Source organism: Pithys albifrons, chromosome 4, assembly GCF_047495875.1.
Source record: "Pithys albifrons albifrons isolate INPA30051 chromosome 4, PitAlb_v1, whole genome shotgun sequence".
Taxonomy (NCBI): Eukaryota; Metazoa; Chordata; class Aves; order Passeriformes; family Thamnophilidae; genus Pithys; species Pithys albifrons.
This window is the reverse complement of record NC_092461.1, coordinates 2429846-2447057: the sequence shown is the minus strand read 5'-3', so window position 1 is coordinate 2447057 and position 17212 is coordinate 2429846. Positions and strand designations below refer to the sequence as shown.

At 42.3% G+C, this 17212-nt stretch overlaps 1 long non-coding RNA gene across 1 annotated transcript in view; it reads left to right on the top strand.

The window, feature by feature from the left end:
- Window positions 1-17212, top strand: part of LOC139670816 (uncharacterized) — a 233454-nt gene that overhangs the window by 160411 nt on the left and 55831 nt on the right. The window contains exon 4 of the long non-coding RNA XR_011697574.1: window positions 10616-10672. This is a non-coding gene — a long non-coding RNA (uncharacterized lncRNA). The remainder of the gene's footprint in view (window positions 1-10615; window positions 10673-17212) is intronic.

Below are 17212 nucleotides of genomic sequence, written 5' to 3'. Positions count from 1 at the left end.
ACTTAGATAGCTACTGTGAAAATGAGTGTATTAAGCCCCTCAATTGAAAGGAACATATGGAGAAAAGAGATGAAACAGATCCCCCTCCAAAAGGCCATTATTTGGCTACACCTCAGAAAGAAATAGTGTGCCAGCTGCTGCTCTAGCCCTGGAGGGAAAAACATTTTTGCAGCAAGGTGGAGGCAGTGGGGGGGAAGACTAATGGAGTTCCTTAATAAACATGGACTTGTCCACAGCAAGGAGAGGAGAAATGGAGTGCTGGACTGAAATCAAATCACTGCAGGGTGAGAGGCTCGTGATCCTGCTCTTTGCTTGACTCCTTAGCTGGGGAGCCACGTGGTGGGCACTCATTACTCAGCACAGGGAGCAGTCCTGGGTGCTTGGCCATGCTCATGGGAAGCTCCCAGTGCCTCTGGAAGCCCAGCAGTCCCTCTCCCAGTTTTAGAAATAACTGGAGGGAGTTGCTGAAGGTAATACAAAGCCCAGCTGTGATGCAGAGCAGCTCAGAGCGATGCCATGCGAAGGTGGGAGCTGAGGACAGAAAGCCCAGCAGGACCTCAGTGCCCAGGTGGGCTACTCTTGATATCCCTGCCCTGCTTCCAGCTCTGGCACTTGGGCTTTTCTCCCTCATTTTGCCAGGGGAGATGCACTCTGAGACCTGGTTCAAGCCTCTTCTTCAGCCCCTGGGCAGCTGCCTGGCAGGAGGATCTGCCATTCCCTTCTCACAGAGCCCCAGTGGCACCAGGGGGGTTGTGCCAGTGCCACTGAGTGTGCAGGAAATGGGGATATAAACACAGAATTCTCTCCTTTTTCTTGAGCACTGTTGCTATTTCATAGGATCTTTGAGAGATGGAGATTAGATGGAATGAAAGTCATTGTCAGGGCAAGAGGGGGGAATCCTTGTGGTGTTGAGAGAGACTCCAGTGCCTTCCCATCCCTGCTGGGATGAGGTTCTGTCACGATGCTATTGGAGCAAGATGTCACACTGGCTGAGAAATATCCACTGCTGGGCAGTTTTGCAAAGCTTTGGCTTGGAAAGAAATGCTTTTCTACAGCAAATCCCCAGAGAATAAATTCAGGAGGTTCCTTTAAAATTATAAACTGCCTTTAAAATTATAAACTGTAAATGTGTGTTCAGCGGGAGTAAAGAAGAGCCCAAGTATCATAATGAAAAGTGAAATTCAACTTTTAAGGGTGTTTTTTTCAAATGTAATTGAAGGGAATATGTGGTTATTTCTTCCAAAATGTCAGAGGTTTAAATTTATGACACAGGGTGCAGTGGATAATTCCCTAGGGGATAGCTAAAGAAAAAAATAAAATAAAAATAAATTTTAAAAATCACAGTAATTTTATGAGCACTCCTAATAAACAGATTAACAAATGGAAACCCCCAAAGCAAACAGCCAAATATTGTAGCACATATTTTTGTGTCTGTGAAAGTGTCAGTATTTTTCAGTTGGTATTAACTTTTTCAAATACTAAATGGCAGCAGCTCTTACATTCCTTTTCATTCTTCAGTAAGTGCTATTGGAGTCTGTGCCAGGAATGGAAATTCTCTCAGTAAAAAAAAAAAAAAAAAAAAAAACAAAAAACAAAACAACCCCCTCAAAATTTGACCAAAATATCTAGTGGAAAGTACAACTAATGCAGAGTATGCTGAGGAGTAGACAAAATCAGTCAGAATTTACCTGTAAAAGTCAGGCATTTGGAAGCTGACAGAGCTCTGCTACCCTACAAAAAGAAAAATAGGAACAGAGTGAGACAGAGCAGGGTAAGAGAGACTGCAGAAATTCTGCTTTCATTGCCTAAAATAATGGATGGAGAGTGAAAAGATGTCCTTTTTTTTTTTTTAACCCAAGAGGGCAGAGTTGCTTTAAGATGATTTGTCAGGTGACAGCCTTGAAGGACTTTGATAAGTTTATAAGTTATTCTCCTTGCTCGTAAATTCCATTAATACCTTTCTCACCTGGAGGCAAGTGGAGTGAAATTGTGTGGTTATTTGGTGTCATTCAGCTATGAAGGGTCTGTAAGTGTCTTATTAGACCAACCTACGTTTTTAAAGATTTTTTTTTAATAGAAGTGAATTTTTTCTGCATAAATTATCCATGTCTTTATTGGATGTGCTCTGCTATAATGTATAAAGCTGGATGAGCTCCACCTCAACACACACCGAGCAATTATTACTCTCAGTCTCAAACCATCTGAATTTGCCTGGTGCAAATGTGTCCTCTCAGTGTGGATTTTAGGTGCATTCAGAACAAACTGCAGGGCTGCAAAGCTCCTGAGATTAAACCTCTGGACATTTCCCATTCATGAAGCATTTAATGTGCTTCGATTTTTGTCACTTGGGACATAATGCACAAACCCAAGTCAGGGTGACCCCACGGGCAGGTTCCTACAGAGCCATTACAATGTATTTATTCTGTAATCCTCCAAACTAGGAGGGATTTAGACAATGGACTAATGGCTTCAAAGAAGTTAGTTCAGCCTTCTGGGTGGAAAAGTCCAGTTTTTAACCCTTGTAGTGCTGGGTCCTTGATGGGTGCACCCACCTAAGCAGGTGATGAAACACTCGAGGATTTGGTGGGGAGGACACACGAGGTTTGTTGTCCAGGGTGGGGATACTAAAGGTGTGATGGGACCTTGGAGAAAACTGGGGGTGAGGATGTGCCTTGTTTGAGGACACACAAGGTTTGTTGTCCAGGATGTGATGGGACTTTGGAGAAAACTGGGGGTGAGGATGTGCCTTGTTTGGATCCATCCACACCTGAGCTGTTCACACCCCTGTTCCCAGTGCTCAGGATAACTCTGTAGAAATCAATTAAGACAAATATTGTCTTACTTAAGTCTAAACACACTCTCAAAGTCCTGAAAGGCCAGAGGCACCACTTGTTTTTCAGTTTGCATGGTGCACAGGCACTCATACTTACAGCTTTTCATCAAGCCATTATGAAATTACATTGGGGTTTGGTTTTCTTGGTAGTGATACCCAAGCAGTTGGAATCATTTCTGCTCAAATTTGAACGTGCTTTGGGAGAATTTTACATTCAATACTTCTGGTGGGATGTGACCCGTTTGATTTTTAGTTTAAAGTCTGAGATGAAAGTGCTTCATCATGCAAACCATGCATTTTGCTAGTTTGGAGGTAGATCCTTGTTGCTGCTGCCTGTGACAGGAGCATTGACCTACAGCCATTGCCAGGGGTGGGGTTTGGTGGGAAGACAAACTTTGGACCTAAACACTTCAGAAAGGTACTGGGGTGCTGTTTGCCATTTGATTGTTTAGTTGTAGCATAGGAGTTATTGCTGGATTACTTATGGTTTTAGGCTACCCATAGTCACTTGTAACTGCAGCAAAGGACTGTGTTTATGCTGATAATCAAGCCATAGTTGTGGATGGAGAATTTTATTACTTTACTGTAGCTTTCAGTAATGGACCAACATCCAAAATCATTGTCTGAGATGCATGTCTAAGGAAATGTGACAACTCCTTTAACTGCTCCTCTTGTCTTCATTAAAGATGGAAACTCCCAGCGTTTGGCAGCTGAGATCTTTGTAAATACCTAATTAATGATGTATGAGGAAGGCTTTTTAGCAAAGTGCACCTCCCTCTACCAGCAGACATATGTAATGTGTATAAGCAGTGGCTATAAAGTCCTGTCAACCACTTTTTTGAGTCTCTGTTATGATATTGCCTTAAAGCTTCATCCAGGTCTGGAGCCTCACTGAAATAAAAAATGGTTTTTGTCTCAGGAAATGTACAGCCTAAAAGGCTGAGTCAGGAAAGCATTGCCAGGAAAAAACAACCCCTTAATTTCCAGGGGGAAGTTGAAGTATAGATCTGGTACAAAGCCACACAGGAAATGGTGTTTGGGGAGGGTTATCACTTATTATTGTGCCACTTCAGGATTGCTCCTAATGTAGGAGGAAAGAAATTATGACCAGTCTCAGGTTTGTGAGATTTGGGTGCAGTGATACCTCTAGGCAGTCCAATACATAAAATTAGGATTGACAAAAGAAGAAATGGCTCCATGTGGTATGAGATACATCCCAGTCCTCTCTGACGCTTGTAAGTGTGGATGTGTAAAACCTCTGACGAGTAGGGAGAAATGGTCTGGGTGCTGGAGCAGCTCTCTGGAGCTGCAGGCTGGGGCCAGAGGTTGTGTTTCCCACCTGAGCTGCTTGGCCTGCCTGTTTCTGTGCTCTCCTGGGGGCTGTCTGGCTACATGTCATCTCCGTGTCCGCCAGCGGCATCGCAGATCCAATGCAAAATCCACCACTCGGGGACATTATGTGGATTTGTGACACTCCCCGTGGGACTCCGGATCCATAAACCAATGAATGGATTACAACGAGGCATAAATATAGTATTTTCATGGATGACATATAATCCTACTCAATTATTGCTCCTGTCATGTAAAGGGAAACTGCACCCGTTTTTCTCATCCGTTCACACTGAAATTTCAAAAGAAAATAAATGCCCAATGCAAAAGATTCCATCTCCTGCCTCCCTGTCTTTTATCTACTAGTCATTTTAAAGCTTCTGCTTTCCATTATTAGGTGTTTCCTATAATTAGTTCTTTGCATCTCTGGGAGATTATCCTATGGGAAATTGGCTTGACAGAAGCATTTGGAGTTGTGGACTGAGCAGGTTGGTGTGTGAGTGTCTGAGCAGTGCATGTCACATCATGTGCTCTCTTTCATGTCTGCATTGCTGTGCCCAGAAACTGCTCTGCCTCCTGTTTTGTTTCTCACAACTCTTTCTGGTTTTGAGAAACTGCTCCTACTGGCCTTTGCCTGAAACTTGGATATGTCAGAGCTGGTTTGGGATCCAGCAAGAAGTGAAATGCCTTGTGCATAAAGGCTTAATCCTTTCTATCAGTACCAGGCAGTTTTATGGGCGTGGATGCTTCACAATAGGGGAACAATAAGAAAAATTGAGCTTGGGTTTTGTTTCCTTTTAAGACTGAAATGCTGTCTTAACTGTCAATCTGTCCCTTTTTTTTCTTCTTAAAGCTGTCCAGGCAGTAAGAACCCTGTTGATACATAAAGTTAAAAATATAATGCCTGAAAAGAATGTTTTATTGGAGAATGGATTTATGCAGTGTCTGTCCAGCAGGCATTTCCAATGCAGCGTGTTAAAGCTTCCTTCAAACTGCTCTGGGGGCTGAGGGGGTGCTATAGACAAACCCCCTCTCTTGTAGCAATGATGGAAAGAAAATCTAGATATTGATGGTAAAGCACAATTTTATTTTGGCAAGAACCATGCCAGGTACCCAACACTGTCCTGCTTGTTTGACTCTGCAGAAAGCAGCTGTCCTGGATCACTCAGCTGATTGTTTGTAATGGTCAGTGGGGTATTTTTCAGAATTCTTCCTTGCATTTGAAAGAAATCTTTCTGGTTATGCATGGAAATGTGGGTGTCTCAAGACAAATACAAATATGTCAGTCCCACACAGGGATTTAATCAGTGGCCTTTCTTTCTAGTTAGAAAAGTTTCAGGGCACCTGTGGTATGCTCTGGAACTAAAGGCAGTTTCCTTAGAGGAGCAAATGCAGCATTTTTACATTCTCCTGTGTGGGCTGAGCTTTACCCACTGCTGGTTTTTCCCCCCTCACCTCTGTGTACCCTTTGCCAGAGCCCCAGAATGTGCTTTGGCAGGGGCAGGGGCAGACATGCACTGCTGTATTTATGATGCAGGGAACGCTGCAGTTTCCAGCACAAGTGCTTTAATCATCCTTTCATCTAAAGGAGAAGCATCTGGTCCTAAATATGTGCTTTTTTGCCCCTTCTGCTGCAGTGCTACACGGATGGCTGATTAAGCCAGCCCTCCTCTTTCCTGGCAGTAGGGATGCAATGCCTTGCTACCTTTGTTTCCACTTGGGGCCTCTAAATGGGGCTGCCTAAAGGGAATATTAATCAGGAAGACCTAAGGCTTCTGTTGGACCTTCTCCTCAGATTTAATCTGTGCCCAGGCCTCACTGGCCAAGTTGCTCTTATGTACATTGTTAGGTCTTTAAAAAAAAATAAAATAAAGCAGCATGTGAACGAGATGCTGCTGGAAATGCCAGTGGGGAAGCCAAATGTTTGGTGCCCTTACAACAACCAGAATGGTTTAAGATGAAAGACCCAACTGCAAAAGGAGCTTCTTTACCCTGTGGTTTAGCTTAAATTTACATACAGACATTTGCTATTTGCTTTACACAGATACACACATTTGCTATTTGATATTGCAAGTAGAGCTGTGCCAAGTAAGATCTTCCCTTCCCTCTTCCTCCTCAAAAAAGTTTCAAAATAATTTCATTGCAGTTTGAGCATTTGGAAATTCAAAATTAAATGAAGTTGCATTTAGGAATGAAGTCTCATTGCAATATGTGAAATACTGAAACATATGAATGCTGATACAGAATATATGATTTATTTTTACTTATAAATTGTGGTCAAAGCAATTTGTGAGGAATGAGATGAAGCCATGAAGTAACTTAGTCAATCTTTCTGTTTGGTTGCTTGTGGCCTTAGTGCTCTACTTTTCATAGAATCCTAAACCCACAGAATCATAGAATGTTAAGGGGTTGGAATGGACCTTAAAGGTCATCTAATCTCAACTCCCCTTGGCATGGGCAGGGACACCTCCCACTAAACCAGGTTGCCCGAGGACACTGCCAGGGTTGGGGCATCCACAGCCTCCCTGGGCAACCTTTCTAGTGTCTGACCACCCTCACAGTAAAACATTTCCTTCTAATATCTGACCTAAATTTCTCCTCTTTCAGTTTGTACCCATTTCTCCCTGTCCTGTCACTACAGTTCCTAATGAAGAGTCCCTCTCCAGCTTCCCTGTAGATGCCCTTCAGACACTGGAAGTTGCCATGAGGTCTCCACTCAACCTTCTCTTCTCCAGCCTGAACAGCCCCAACTTTCTCAGCCTGTCTTTGTAGGGGAGCTGCTCCAGTTCTTCCATCAACTTTGTGGATTTGCCCCAGCAGTTCCCTGTCCCCATGTTGAGGACACCAGAACTGTACATAGCACTGCTGGTGGGGTCTCATCAGAGCAGGGCAAAGGGGCAGAACCCCCTCCCTTGCCCTGCTGGTGATGCAGCCCAGGATTCCACTGACTTTGCTGTGAGCTCACACTGCCCAGCTCAGGCTGAGTTTTTCATCAGCCATCACCCCCAAGGCTTTTTTCCACAGGGCTGCTCTCCATCACTTCTCCACCCAACCTGCAGGTGTGGTTGGGATTGCCTGGGTTCACTCTCTCATGCACAAACCCCATCAGCACTTCAAAATTTCCCTATTTACATTGGGTTGAAAGCAATGAAACAATCTGTGGATGTCATCTTTTCACCATAACAATCCATAAGAGGTATTTTTTTCAAACTCTGAGCATGCTGAACCCTCCAGTTTTTCAGGGAAGGTGCAAAGTGCTGCATGGAGAATTTAAGGCTGGTGGCAATGAGTTTGTTCAGAGCCCCAAAGCTTTTTAGGTGGTTTATCTCTCCCCAGAGGTCTGAAGCTGATGTGAAGGAGAGAGAAATGGTCCTCACAGCAGCACAGCTGCAGGTGATGTGGTCTCCTTTTAGGAGCAACTGTGCTTATTTTTGGGCTGGTGCCAAGTCCAGGAGAGCTGTTCACCTCCATGCTCTGAGCTTGGCTCACATTGCATTTGTTTGAGCAGCAAGGAAAAGCTGCTTTTTGCTTCTAAAGGCCCATCAGCCCTTTCAGCCCCCAGGAGCCCACTGTGACTGAAGAGGAGAGAGATCTGAAAGCCTTGGACATTGGCTAAGGAAGTATTGAGGAAGAAATGAACCACAGTAAGACTGAGGCTGGTGCCGTGCCAAGAGAGGCTTTCAGCCAAGGGAAAGGTCCTTCCTTGGCCAGACCTCTCTGACCACAACATACCCATCTTCCCTTCCCTGCAAGGCTCTTGGGACCAGGAATCTCAGTTCCCTTCTTGCTGCAGATCCCCTGCCATTCCCTAGGAATGACCTGGAGTGGCCTTCTGCTCTCTCTCTGCTCCAGCCACAGGTGCCCAGAAGGTCTCCTGAGAAAATCCTGCCACTTGTGCTGGCAAAGCTCCCAGATGCCATCCTGTCCCTGCTGCTGCTGGTGGCAATGTCCCCAGAGGGACCAGGTCAACCTGTACCACAGACCTGACAGCCCTTCTCTGCCTGAGCATCCACGGGGGGTTGTGCCCACCCTGGGCTAGAAGAGACTATAACCTTGATGGTCTGATGTGCAAAAGGCACAGCCCACACCAGAAAAATGCTATGAAAAGACTCTAACACAGACATACTATGCCAGAATAAATGGCCTTTTGCTAGCCTGGCTTCTTTGGCTCTGGAAATCATTGCAAGATGGAAAATCAACTTGGGAAGGACTTTTTGGTCCTTCACAAGACTTGAGTTTTAAGCCTAGCCTTTCTTATCCAACACAGAAATAACAAGTTGTGCTCAAGATGCTTCTTTTGGGATGGCTCCTTCTTAATTTTCAGTAGTTTGAAAACAAACCCACCAGGCAGGGAGTCCTCTGACTGAAAAGTATCATAGTATTAAAAAAAATGCCACAGGGATGAGTGGTTTGGTAACTCATTCACAAGAGGTTTCCAGATCTGGAAGATGTTTCTTGTGGATGAGTAGTTTGGTAACTCATTCACAAGAGGTTTCCAGATCTGGAAGATGTTTCTTGTGTTTGCCAACACAAGTTAAGAGGATGCTTTTTTGTGCCATTTTTGTGAATGCTGCACATCCTCCTCTTGTGGGCAACAAAACCAGAACAGGATGCAAACTGCTTCAGGTTTCTCCCACTGCTGACCTTGCTACCACTGGTGGCAAAATGAAGACAACAAATCCTTGGAAATCACCATGTGTGTGTTTCAATTTTTAATTGAAACTTTTTAGCTGAGCTGAAAGGGGGAGATGGAGGAGGTGGGAGGCAGAGGGGCAAAAAACAAAACAACACACTTCCCCCTGCTCCCAGTGAAAAGAAACCAGAGCTATTAGATTCACTTCAATTGCCTCACCTGACCTGAAATGAACTCCCTCCCTCAGGCCTGTAAGAAAATTCAATTAAAAGGTCCATCTGTGAGGCAGCAGCTGAAGGGGAATTACTGTAGGGAGGTCCAAATTTTCATAAAAAAAGAAGCCCCCTCCCTCCCCTCCTTCCTCCTCTCCTTCCTCCTCTATCCCTGATTAGACCCTTTCCTAACCACTAAACCCCAAGTCCCCCCAATTAACCAGATCTGACCAAATAGCTTTTATATGCTCCATTCAGATGTAGAAACACTATAGATTTGGTCCATGCCTTAAACACTGTGGGGTGGGAGAGGGAGAAAGGAGCAGAGGACAGAGCTGGAAATCAGAAGGGCCCAGCCCAATTAATTGGCTGCTGCAATGCATTAATGGCTGCTGGGATGCCAAAGACTCTGCTGGCAGTGCAAATAATCACCAGAAGGCAACAACAGTGTGCAGAGGCTTAAAAAAATGCAGAGGTGACAGGGGAAAAAAAAAGCTGGGACCTTGTCTGGGAAATCTTGCCAGCTTGTTGGCAGCACCAACCGCTGCCCTGGTGGTGCTTGAGCAGCAGAAACTGGTCCTGGATGCTTGTCCAGTGTGTGGTGTCTGGTGTGTTACTCCTTCTGAAGACAGAGAACTTGGATATTTGGCCTGTAAGATGTTTCAGACTGAGTGGAACGTTTTGGCAAGTTGGTGCTTTGGTGTCTTTATTGGCTTGTTTTCATGTTTTCATTAAATATGTAAAGTGAACCTTGTTTTACTGCAATATCAACTGAAACTCTATTAAAAACATTATAGACAGTTCAGACAATAAAAGGCCTTGTAAATCAGCCCGAGGTTGGTTATCTGCTCAGCAAGATCATTAACTGTGCACAGAGGGATTCAACTGAGGCAGGGCCGTGGAGAGGAGATGCTAAAAATTAATTTCACAAGGAAACTTAGCCCTGCCAAGGTTGATTTGGTTTAGGGACATTCCCTAACTCTTTATTGTTCATTTTTAAAATCAGGGGTTGGGGTTCTTTTGCAATGTGTATTTCACTGAGACACCCAAAATCTCCCTGACACAAATTGTCACAGTTTGATGACCTTGGAATATTATAATGTTAAATCAAATCCTAGTGGAGGTGCTCAGTGTCACTGGCTGCTCCTGTCCTGGATGCTTTGCACTGGAAATGTTGAATATCATCTTCTGTAACATGCTTATAATTAATATTGTGCATGGCACCCTCTGTGCACTGCTCTCTATGTGTGCAGTGTGGGGTGGGTTTTTTGTTGTTTTTTTTGCAAAGCTCCCCAGCTGCTTTCAAGCTGCAAATTTGAATCTGCCACAATATTCTCCTCCTCCTCCCCCCACCACGCTGAAGGACACTTGGTGATTTGCTTCTTGTTGACTCTTTATAGCCCAGGTATCTCTCATGGTTAATTGAGAGTCAAAACTGAGTAGGGATTGGGTGGAGAGAGAGGGGGAAGCAGCTCAGCCCTCAGCAGACCAGACCTGCAATAAGGGTCTCTCCAGAGAAAGGAGACTCTTCACACATCAGCACCCTTTGCCTGGATTGTTCAGGAAACCAGAATGCTTAAAAACTCTTTGCTTTTTTTTCCCCCACAGGTGAGGGAGACACAAGGGATGATCAGAAAGGAGGAGGAAAGATGTCTCAGAACTGAGGTAAGAACCATTTGCTGAGCATAATAAAGGGATTTAAGTTCTTGAGAGGGAAGCAATGTTGCCAAACATTCTAAAAAATAAGAGCAGGTACAGACAGCCTGATGTTACAAGGCTTAAAGTGTGTAGTTGAATGATTTGTTTCACCTTTTTTGTGACCTCCCTTTTGCTTTTGTTTTTTTTTTCTTTTTAAAGCCACACACCTGTGTGTATAATCATCCTGTAACTCAAAGAAATACTCTTCCTTTACCCATGATAAATTTGTGGTGCATTCTTAATGCAAGGGATTAATGGAATATCCTTCAGCTACATGAGATGAGATCTTGAGCAACTGAGCAATAGAATGTAATGGCATGGGCAATCACTTAGGGGCTAATAAGAATTTATGTTAAAATGGGAATCCATCAATTGTAAATGACAGAGAAGGAGAAAGACAAGACTGGCCTATTAGTCAATCACAGAATGTCTGTGAACCTCTGAAGTGATGTGGCCAGGGAAAAAAAAAAAGAACAGGCAAAAAGTGCACAGATGTATCTGACAGCTGATTTTCAGCAAAGAGGGAGAAAAGGGGAGTACTTTTCCACTGGGTTCTCCTTTAGAAGTCTTTGTCTGGTTCTGGTCCTCTCCACTGGCAAAAGCTGAGCTCAGACTGGAGCAGAGACAGGATATTTGGGCAATTGGGCAAACAGGGAATTATCTCCCAGGAGGAGATGGGAAGAGCTTGGGCTCATTCAATCTAGGAAAATAAAATTTAATGCTACTTTTTATCCCTAAAGATACAGGGCTCAGCAGCAGGAATAAGAGTTAAAGGGCAGTGCTGGCACGAGGAGAAATGGATGTTAGCAGGACACAGATGGAATTTTGCAAAGGCTTCCCAACCACCCTGGAGAGAGGCTCCAGAGCAGTTGCCCTGTTGGAGTCAGATGGGGCAAATGGTCCCTTTGCCTTTAATATGGCACCGAGTTGCTTAACCAGAGGTGGTTAATTATGAGGTGGTTGCTTTGAGGTGTCAGTGAACTGAAACACGTGGTGTTCAGTGTTGCTTTGGGGGTCAGTTTTTCTGTGTAGGTGCCAGTAATTCATGTTAAGTGCTCTCAGATGTGCCTGTGCACACACACAGCAGCCTCTTTTTCTCCTCTGCCTCTCCTGCTCTGCAGTGCTCAAGGAGCTGGTGCTTCTCTGCTCTTTATCCTTAAACAGAGGCCAAACCCCCTGCTGCTTCCAGGGTTATTTTCCTGTTCCCATTGCAGCCTGAGACCAAGTTGCTTGGCTTACATTTATCATTAACTTTCCTATTCAACAAAGGTTTTTAGTGAAGACCCCACCTGAGGTTTTGGGCCAGAAGGAACCCTAAGTAAGAACCTGCAGAGTCTCCTGGCCTTTCCTCCTCTCAGTCTTTCACACTGAAGCCTCTCCCCTCCTTCCCAGAACTCCAGAAACCCGGTGAAGTGCTCAGGCTTGGGTGGCTGCTGTGGGTGAGCACCCTGAGGAGCCAAAAGTTTGTGCTGCTACCACTTGTTCTGTTCCTCTGCTGCATTTAACCATGTGCTTATTTTCTAAGCAGAGCTCCTTGTCCTGATGACATGGACAGAGTGCCAGGTATAACCTGAGCCCTGTCTGCTCAGGGCCCCTCCAGGCACTACTGCAGCATCAATTATAAATGTTCTTTCCAAAGGACAGTGGCTCTCCCCTTTACAACTGAGGGCAAAGAGGTTTGGGCAGCAAGGCCAGCTCATGTTTTCTGCCCCACTTCAACCATTTTGGAAAATAAGAATAAGGGTAAAATAGTAAGAATCCATAAAAAACCCAAGCAAAGACATAAATACCTTGCACTACATAATGACCTAATGAGAGCTGGAAATGCCATGGAAGGGATTATGTAAGAGCAAGTTATTGATACCTGGATAGGGAAAGTTAATGTTATTTCATTAGGAAAGTCAATTTTCTCCTTTTCCCTTCACAAAGTTTCCCTGATGATTAGCAGAGAATTTAAGGATAGTTTTACAATGTGTTTTTTTTTGTTGGGATAGTTATGATTTGAACTCTACAAAGGTTCCTGTGCATGTGTTTCTGAATACCCATCCTGAGAATTCAAGGGATCTGAGTTCATGTGAGGAAGAGCTGATAACCAGCCCTGAAAACATGGCTTGGTACCAAGCTGGGCTTAGCTGAACCCAAAGGTGAAGTACCAGAAATTGCAAGTTAATAAAAAAAGAATAGACCTTGTTTTGGCTTAATAAAATTGGGGGAGGTGCTACACTAAAATGTAATAATTGCTGTTGGATGTGGTCCTCTAAATCACACAAAGTTTGAGCATGTCCCTCCTCATCTGAGTAAAATATTCAGTGTTGTGCTGTAGTGTGATGGTTTTCTCTCAGAGGACTGATGGGCCATTGGTGGGAATTACACTGAATTATGGACCTGCAGCTTCTGTCATCTTTTATGAATCTTTGTATGGCCATAAGCAGGTTTGCCTCCCTTTCCCTTTCCTCCCCTGTAAAAGTGGGATTCCTTCCCTGCTTCCTGCACAGGGTATTTGTGGGGCTTTACTTGGTTATTGTTTGCAAAGCTTTTTGAATGTGTAAAGCTCTATGCAAATATCAAGTTGCTCACTTACATCCATCCAGTAATGTAGGAGCACTTTAGGCAGTTAAGGTTTAATTAGAAATGTGGACTAGTGCAATAACAGTAGGATTTTATATTTTCTAGTGTATCACTGCCCGTGCTTTGTGTAAATGAAGAATCCAGAAATTATCATTGGAATGATCTAATGTGACTACCTGAGTAAAAAGACATAGTCCTGTTGCTTTTTTTCTCCCCATGTATTTACCCTTGGAGAAGGGCTCTGTAGAGGCACAGGAACAGATTTTAAGCTCTCTGGTAATTAATTTGCTTGGCTCATTTATCTCTCACTAACCCCACAGAGTTCATGGAGGCTTAAAACCATTTTATTCCAACATGAAATTCAGAAGAATGCTTTGTCTTGATTTCTAAAGTAAATTTCTGCTGTTGAATCCACTGAGTGCCTTCAATGTCAGAAAGATTCAGCCCTGAATTTCCAACAGAAAGGTTTAGAAAGAAGAATCTGTGCCTTCCAATGCCTGCATGGGTCTCCCACAATTATTCAAATCGTGCTTAAAGCCAGACCTTTTTTCTTGGAGTTTGTATATTTAATATGGACTTGCCTTTTTCAGTTGTGCTTCTTGTGTTTTCCTGTGTGGGTTGTATTTATTCCCCTTTTGGAGGGGATTCACAGAAGTGCATGAAGAGCTGCTGTAGATGTTGTCTGCCATAAATCATGGGGTCAAATGCTTGCCCCAGAGAAATCAATGACAAAACCTTCTATAGATTGGAAAGGACTTATGATCTCCCCCATTAAGTTAGCACAGAAGTGACAGTAAAGTAATGCTAAAATAAACTCTGGAGGCTTTTGCCTGGTAAGTTTGACTGTTTGTTTGGATTCGTGGTCCATTATTCAACTCTAATGACCGCTATTTATTTGTTCAGTCCAATAGTCTGGATTTTTTTTTGGCACATCCTCAGTTTCAACAGGTTTGTGTGTGGTCTTTGTTGCCCACGTTCAGTTGTGTGGTCTTTTCACGCTTCCACCAATTTATCTGTTTACTGGATTAAGCCTATCATAAATATTAGAGCTGAGCTAAGGAGCTTATGCTTGCCTAGGTAAAACCTCCCTGATCCACAGGCTGGTTGCTGGTTTTGGTGTTATCTGAACCCACCCACCAGATGTGAGAGTCACAGAAAATAGCTGGGGTTTACCTTTTCTCTGTAAGCAATTCTCTTTTATAGGAATTAATATCAGGAATAATAACAGCAAGACAACTGTGGGTCTGTGTCTTCTGCCATCCTCAGTAGCATCACAGGCTCTGTGGACCAGAATGTGAGGGTTAAATATTCAAAATCAGAGCAGCTCCGATTTTCAGCTTAATTGCAGCTTCTCTTTGAGCCCCTCCTAAGAAGCTGTGGGTGAGAGCACAGTTTTAAGAGTCTGCTCCTGTTTCACCTCTTAGCAGTGTATGAGGTATTTTTGATAATTCAGCAGGGGATCTTTTTGCCTCAATGTGCCATATGAAGATGTAAGGGACAGTTTTCGGTGTTGCTTGAATGTGATGCTGCTGTTTAAACCCTCACTCCCCATATGAAATTGTGTTTGTGCTTCCTTAAAACTGCAGTGAAACCTCTCTCTCAGTCCACTTTGACAGTCATCTGATTTTTATTCTGTTGTTCTTTCAGTGGTGCAATTATTTATTTTATTTTGTTTCTTGTTTTTATTTTATGATTTTATTTTATTTTTATTTGTTTTATTTTATTATTTTATTTTACTTTATTTTTATTTTTATTTATTCTACTTTATTTTATTTTATTTTGCTTTATTTTACTTCGTTTTCTATTTATTGTTTTTATTTTATTTTATTTTACTTTACTTTGTTTTTCATTTATTGTTTTTATTTTATTTTATTCTATTTTATTGTATTTTATTTTTCATTTTTTATTTATTGTTTCTATTTTATGATTTTATTTTATTTGATTTTACTTTATTTTACTTTTTTATTTATAATTTTTATTTTATTTTATTTTACTTTATTTTACTTTTTTATTTATTGTTTTTATTTTATTTTATTCTACTTTATTTTATTTTTATTTTATTTTATTTTTTGTTTTTATTTTATTTTAATTTTATTTTATTTATTGTTTTTATGATTTTATTTTATTTTTATCTGTTTTATTATTTTACTTTATTTCATTTTTTATTTTTTATTTTATTTTATTTTACTTTATTTTATTTTTTTATTTTATTTTACTTTATTTTACTTTGGTTTTTTATTTATTGTTTTATTTTATTTTATTCTTTATTTTGTATTTTATATTTTATTCTATTATATTCTACTTTATTTTACTTTATTTTTTATTTATTTTATTTTATTTTATTTTACTTTAATTTTACTTTATTTTATTTTTATTCTACTTCATTATTTTATTTTTATTCTACTTCATTATTATTTTATTTTGTTTTGTTTTGTTTTATTTTATTTTATTTTATTTTATTTTATTTTATTTTATTTTATTTTATTTTATTTTATTTTATTTTATTTTATGTTATTCCTTGAGATAGCTTTTTAGTGTATGTGACAGCTACAGAAGAAGGACCATTAAATCAAATGGAGCAGAATCTGGGCAGATCATCCTTTCATCAACCCCTTGGGTCAGCACTCAGTTTATGAGCTGATCAGGAGCAAAAAATGCCACTGATTGCGGCTTGTTTTGCTTTGTTTTGTGTATCTGGGTAATTCCCTGCCATAAATCTTCCTGCACACCATCCCCTTCCCTCTCTGATGTTAACAAGACTGAGATCTGTGTGTACACACACACACATTGTCTGTCTTGAGCTGGCACCGTCTTGATAAGAGGTTCATTAAAATCCACCACTGTCAGAAGCGCTTCTGGAATGATCTGCAAGCTGGAACATCATGTATATATTGAGGATTTTTTCTTTTTTTTTTTTTTTTTAATTAAATAGAAAAAGTGTCATGAAACTTTCTTCAAAGGTACCAGGCAGCTGTTTCTTCTGAGGCATGTTGTTCTTTTCTCAGGCAGTACATCTTTGATACCTGTCTCTCAGCATCCTCAGAAGCGCTTTCCAGGTTGGGAGGATGAGGGAGAGCCAGAATGCAGACTAAGCCTTCAGATGACAGGAATGCAGATGGATTTAACACCAGGCTGCCTGGTGGCAGCTTTAATTTCGCTTTCTGTGCCAGCAGCACCCAACCTGCAGCCCTTGGAGGAGGAGGAAACCTCCCCCTGCCCTTCCAGGCACCCATCACAGGGGCAAAGTACTTGTAATCATGGGCAGGGAGGCAGGAAAGCATCCCCAAACCCACAGAACACATGCAGCTCTTTTCCTCCCTCTGCCCTTTACCCCAGGGTGCCCATGGGTGCTTTAACTTTGTGTCCATGGTTTCTCCAGTGTCCTGAGATTGGTCTCTTCTCCCAGGCACTCAGCAATAGGACAAGGGGGCACGATGGGCTCAAGCTCTGCCAGGGGAAATTTAAGTTGGAGATCAGAAAAAAATCCTTTGCAGAGAGAGTGCTCAGGGATTGGAATGGGCTGCCCAGAGAGGGGGTGGATTCCCCATCCCTGGAGGTTTTTCAACTGAGCTTGGCCGTGGCACTGAGTGCCATGATCTGGTAAAGGGACTGGAGTTGGACCAAGGGTTGGACTTGATGATCTGGGAGGTCTTTTCCAACCCAATCCATTCTATGATTCTAAGGCTTCCTCAAGAGCCTGTGCCCTGGCACAGGACACTGAGCTGCCTGGGCACCAGCCATGGAAGGGTTTAGCCCTCTCTCTTCTGATGTTTTATTCAGAATGAGATTTTACACCAGTGGACCTGCTGCCCTCCACTCACAGATATCTTGTGTTGGTGCCACCTGTGGGGTCTAAAACTCCCCCCATGCAATCACAAGTTTTATGTCAAATTATTATATTAAATTATTGTTAAAATACGTGTATGCTGCCCTTCCCTT